Genomic DNA, 6,000 nt, shown 5'->3' with positions numbered 1-6,000 from the left:
TAACGAACAATTAAATACAGATAGTTGATTTAAATCGTATAAACTGTAATGATAATCGTAATAGTTTAATAATAATGCGAGAAATGCGAATAACTTGTAGAAATACGAGTAGTGGATCGTTGAGTTGAATTCTGATTCGAATAATAGCTTATTTATTCGATAATATTATAGCAGTTGATTGTATCGATTATTTATTTGTAAATAATTGATCTAATCGAGTAAATGATAATAAGTTGTAAATATTTGTAATAAATTGTAATTAATCCTAATAATTAGGGATTAATTATTTTAAATTATTAAATATTTACTTATTAATTATTTATTTATTGTTTATTATTTATTAATTATTTAAAAATGATTAATTATTTCGATAATTAATCAAGTAACTTTCAATAAATCATAACGTATTCATTTTAACTCCAAAAATTATAGAAAAATTATTTTTGACTTTGATTTTTCTTAAATAATTATTTAAAAATTATTTTAGGATTTAAAAATTAGTAATAATTATTTATATTGAATAATAAATTGAATTATCAGTGTTTAATTGATATTAATTAGACCGTTAGTCCGATTTGAGCGAAACGAAAATCATTTGACTCAGAAAAATGAATTTTTTTTATTAAAAATACTATTAAAGCCTAATTTTTTCTAGAAATTGGTTGACTTTATTAATTGCTTGATTATCAGTCGAAATGCGTGCCGAGACGAGTCCGAAAAATTCCGAAAAAATGGGAAACGATTTAGATGGCGGTCAGTGGAACGATCAGCGGGTCGATTTTGATTCTAAAAATTATTTTAACTATAAAAATGACTATGTGCTTATGTGCTTATGTGCTTATGTGTATTATATAGTTAATCGAGTCTTACTTGCTTATATGTAATATACGAGTCAGTCATAAGCGTATGGGTAGATAATAGGAACGAAATGAAGTCGATTCAAGATGCAATTGAAGTACAAAATGACTTAACAAGTCTATTTTGCTAACAGAAGCTAAGCCAGCAAGGCAGGTTGAGTAGGTGATAGACGAAGGTGATTTAATTGCAGTGAGTCGCGCAGAACGCAAGCTTTTTCCCTATTCTACTTTCAGAATAGTGACATTTCTTCAGATGCTTATCACATTTGCACTCTTTTGATTTTTGTTCATAATCACTAATACACACTTGCTATTCCTTTGTTCATATTTCATTTCGATTCTTGATTTCTCCGTTTCTTTGGATTCTTGATTCATATTCCATTGAGGATACATTGAGATTGATATATTCTGGTGGTTAGAATATATCAAAGCATACCGATTGTTCCGGTTGCTAAGCGATGGACTGGATAATGATATATTTTTGGGATTGAGTGGGTCTTAATCCTGAGGACCGGGATATGACTGGTGCCTCGACATGGGCCGTAGTGCCTGTGTACACAACTGGATCTATATATTGAGATATAGATCTGCATTATATTCTGACTGATCAGCAGAATATAGATGCAAACTTGTGTCCAGTTTAGTTCATTTGTACTCGCCAGTAATGGCCTTCTTTCTATTCTCATGGGGGTTATATCTTTACAGATATACCCGAGATTACGGATTCATTTAAAATGCTTTAACACTGTTTATATTTTGCGGACTTGTTGAGCAATTTTGGCTCACCCTTTTTTGTTGTTATCCACCTTATTGTTTTCAGTTAAGAAGAAATATGAAACCCATCAGGACTCGAGTGGTAAAGAAGCGGGTCAAGCCTCGGGATCCTCTCATACCCAAGGTGTTGATCCCAATCCAGGAAGAAAGCTTTGAGTTTCCCGAACAGGTGGAGTGTTGATAGATAGTGTGTGTTTGAATAAAAGATGAATTTAGTTTAAAACTGGTTAGACAATGGCTTGTAATGAAGAGAGTTTGTGAGATTTTGAATTTGGTTTGTAATAAAGCAGTTAGTGGTTCTTGTTTTCATACTTCAACCTAAAAAGATCCTGGTTAGTGTTAAAGGGGTTTAGTTTCATTTTTTATTAATTGTTAATTAGATTGTACAGGTGTGGTGATTAGCTAGTAACCCCCAGACTTATACCCCGGGTCTGGAGGGCGTTACAGGTTATGTGTATAATAAAATAATGCACGCCCCATATAGTGTTAACCTAACATGTGCTTATGTACTGCACAGTTACACAATCAAACAGTTGATATGATATGCATCAATAAGGAATCCTAATACATAACCAATTATTGATTGCTACAAATAAGTAAAGTCCTACATCGACATATCTCTGTAAATTAAAATCTTTTGGAGAGAATCAATTACTTTCTGGAAACAAGTTTTGACGTATGTTGATAGACAAATGTTGATAATTAACGCTGATATGTCAAATACCGATAGATTGACAAAACTCTAATATCTTCCAGTTAGCAAACTATGCTGGCAAACTCTGATGATGAATGTTGATATCATCAAATCATATCTAACATGACTGACAAAAATTCCATCACCTCTTTGACTAACTTGTAGGCCAAGAAAGTAACTTAATTCTCCCATCATACTCATCTTATATTCACTTTACATGAGTTTTGAGAATCTTTGACAAACCTTTTCATTAGTAGAACCAAAGATGATATCATCCACATATATTTGAACTAGGATAATGTCATCACCATGTTGCTTGTAAAATAGAGTTATATCAATTATGCCTCTAGTGAATCCATTCTTGATCAATAACTCTGACAAAGTATCATACCATGTTATTGATGCTTTCTTCAAACCATAGAGAGTATTTAATAGTCTGTAAATAAAATCTGGAATTATTGGATCGTCAAAGCCAGGAGGTTGTTGCACATAGACTTCTTCTTCTAGTTCACCATTGAGAAATGCATTTTTCACATCCATTTGATACACTTTAAAATTTGAGTGTGCATCAAATGTAAGGAAAATTCTTATTGCTTCAAGTACACCCATTTTGTTCCAATAATGCTTCTGTTTCTTGGTGCATGAACCAACTCCCAAACTTTATTTCTTTCAAATTAATTTAGCTTTTCTTGCATAGCAGTTATCCAATCAGGATCAAGTACAGTTTCTTCAGTTTTCTTAGGATCAATTTGAAACAAGAAGCATTGGTATCATTGGTACAATAAAGTTGAAACCTTATTGTTGCAAATGAATTGTTGGACAGACTACCAGATTCTATGAAATCTGATGACCAAGTCTTTGGATTTTAATAAAGTTTGTACTTTGTAGCCTATGTCACTCTTGGGTAAAATGTTGTTTGATTCCCATTTTCTGGCTTGTAATGCAACCTTAATATTATTATTCGGGGAATGCAAAATCTTATTGATGGTGCTCGGGTGGGTAGAGGGGTAAAAATGGTAAGTTTTTCTAGGGTCATATCACTGTTCTATGATATTCTTTTATGTTATACCACAGAGGCATGCTAATTTCAACAATATTTCCTTTTATTTTGTCAGGAGTACAGGGTCAACTTCAATATATGCACAAAACACAAGAAAAAAGATCGCAGACGTAAAAAACCTCGGAGGCTTTCTCCGAAGTGTGATTCCCAATGGATTTTTAGCCGAAATTCAATCAAACAGTTTGGCTACAGAAGTAACATCATCAAAACTATCATACATTGTAACCATTTCTCCGAGTTGTGATTCCCAATACATTTATAGCTGCCAAAATGGTTGTTATGTATGATAGTTCTTATAATGTTACTTATGTTGCCAAACTGTTTGACAACTTTATTAGTGTGGAATATTTAATGCAACTTGCAAAAGAATACCAAAAATATGAAAAAAGGTGATGGGACATAACAGTCGTATGGGGTTGTCCCGTGCTTTGACCTTCAAAAGCTGAACCACCAACATAGTCATAATGATAAGTGTATTACGTATTTGCGGATAACTTATTAAAAATACGCATTTTGCATGCTGTTGTGCAAGACATGCCTATATTTTAACTAGACTAAGTCATATTGACGACCCTAAGTAAGTTGTATTGTTATATTAGTTTGTATTTGTACTTGTAACATTTTAAAGTCTGTAAAAATATAAAAGAGCAGACTGGAGTCTTTTTCCTTAAACAGTATCAAGCCTAAGGATTCTATCTGGTAGAAGATCAAGAAGATCATACCTTAGAAGAATTTTGAAAAAGCTTGGAGTTGAATAAATCTGTTTGGATAAAAATACTCTAAGTCAAGATCTCTACAAGTCACAGATTTAGTGTTATAGAGAAGTCATTCGAGAACTCCAAATGACTTATCGAGAAGTCAGGAAAGCTACTAGAGAACTCAGGGAGATATCGACAAATTAATTGAATACATGAAGTTTGGAGATATCGACAAGTCTACATTCATTATAGAACACTGAGTTATCAAAAAGTCAAAGTCCACTAGAGAACTCAGAGATATCGATAAGTCAAAATTCACTAGAGAACTCTAAGTTGTCGACAAGTCAAAGTGAAGACATGAAGCTGAGAGATCTCGACAAGCCAAAGTATCATTCAAGAACTTAGAGACCTCTATAAGTCAAATTCAATGGAGTTCAGAGATCTCGTTAAGTCATTATACTTATCGAGATGTCAAGATCTCTATATGCCTAAATGGAGATCTCGAGTTAAATTCTCAAAGTACAAAATTACAGACCAGTTTAATATCCAAGATATACAATCAACAAACAATCCAACCAGCTGGATTGACAAGTCTACAAAAAGCAGCTTGAAGGATGTGCAAGATTAATGGTTAAGATTAACTGACAAAAGAAGATCAAGATAATCACTGGATGCTAAAGATATGTTAAGCCAGAAATAGAAGGTTCACTTTTCCTAAAAAGGATATGACAAGTGACATTTTAGTAAAGGAAAATAGCATATCTTATTGTACACTGTGTAAACTAGTAGTTTACTGAGTTATAAAGTTAACACTGGTCCTTTTGTCAGTTGTAAAAATCTAGATAGAAAATCTTGTAATTCTCTCAAGAAGAAGCTAAGCTCTTTAAACAAAGAGCCTAGAAATTTTATAGCAAAACATTCTTGATTTTTAATATAAAAATTAAGTGAGTTTTGAAAAGATTGTGTTCTTATTTATTGCATGCTTATTTCCAGTATTAACACATCTTCTCTACAAGATTTAATTTACTTTGTTCAACCATAAACATTCAAGAAAAGCCTAAAAATATCAAAAACACATTCACCCCCCTATGTGTTATTCATTTCCAAACAAGTGGTATCAGAGCAAAATCTGAAAGTAAACAGATTCAAGATCTTGGAAGAATGAATACAGAGAAAATCAGTAGCATCAAAATCCCTACTTTTGACGAAGCTAACTACATCCTATGGAAGAAGAAAATGATGTTGTTTATAAGAATGGCCAATGTAACGCCCGGGAAATATTATGTAATTATTTTTATCAATAAATAATTATTATGTGAGTTTTGTGAGAATTTTTGGTGAATTATTTGATGATGGGTAATAATATTTGAATGTTTATTTCTGATAAAATTTAGATATTCTAATTTCCAATTATCCAGAATTAAATCTAGATAATTTTGGTATTTTTCTGGTAATTTTTGAATGATCATATGATTTTATAAGGATTTATAGAATTAAAAACGATTATTTTTACATAATTATAAAATTTCTTTTTAGAATAGAAATCATCCCACTTCAATCGTTTTTGCGTTTTTACAAACCAAAACTCTTCCGAAAACTCCTTCCTAACCTAATCTGATAATTCTGAACACTTTCTGTGTTTTGACTTTTTCGATCCGGGGTACGGTTTGACCTGTACGAGTCCTGGTATGAAATTTTCGATACGCAAATCATTTTATTTATCGATAAGAATCCATATTCTCAAAAGGCGAGACATTATTACCTTAATTTCGTATAAAGTATTTTATAGAAAACTTTGTTTTGATAATTATCCAAATTGGTATTAAAATTGTATCATCTTTTCAGTTACTTAGCGGCTAAGTAACCTATTTTCGGACTCGATATGTAAATATAATTATCGAATTATTAAATAAATAA

Source organism: Apium graveolens, chromosome 9 (assembly GCF_009905375.1).
Source record: "Apium graveolens cultivar Ventura chromosome 9, ASM990537v1, whole genome shotgun sequence".
NCBI classification, from domain to species: Eukaryota; Viridiplantae; Streptophyta; class Magnoliopsida; order Apiales; family Apiaceae; genus Apium; species Apium graveolens.
This window is presented reverse-complemented; position numbering follows the sequence as displayed.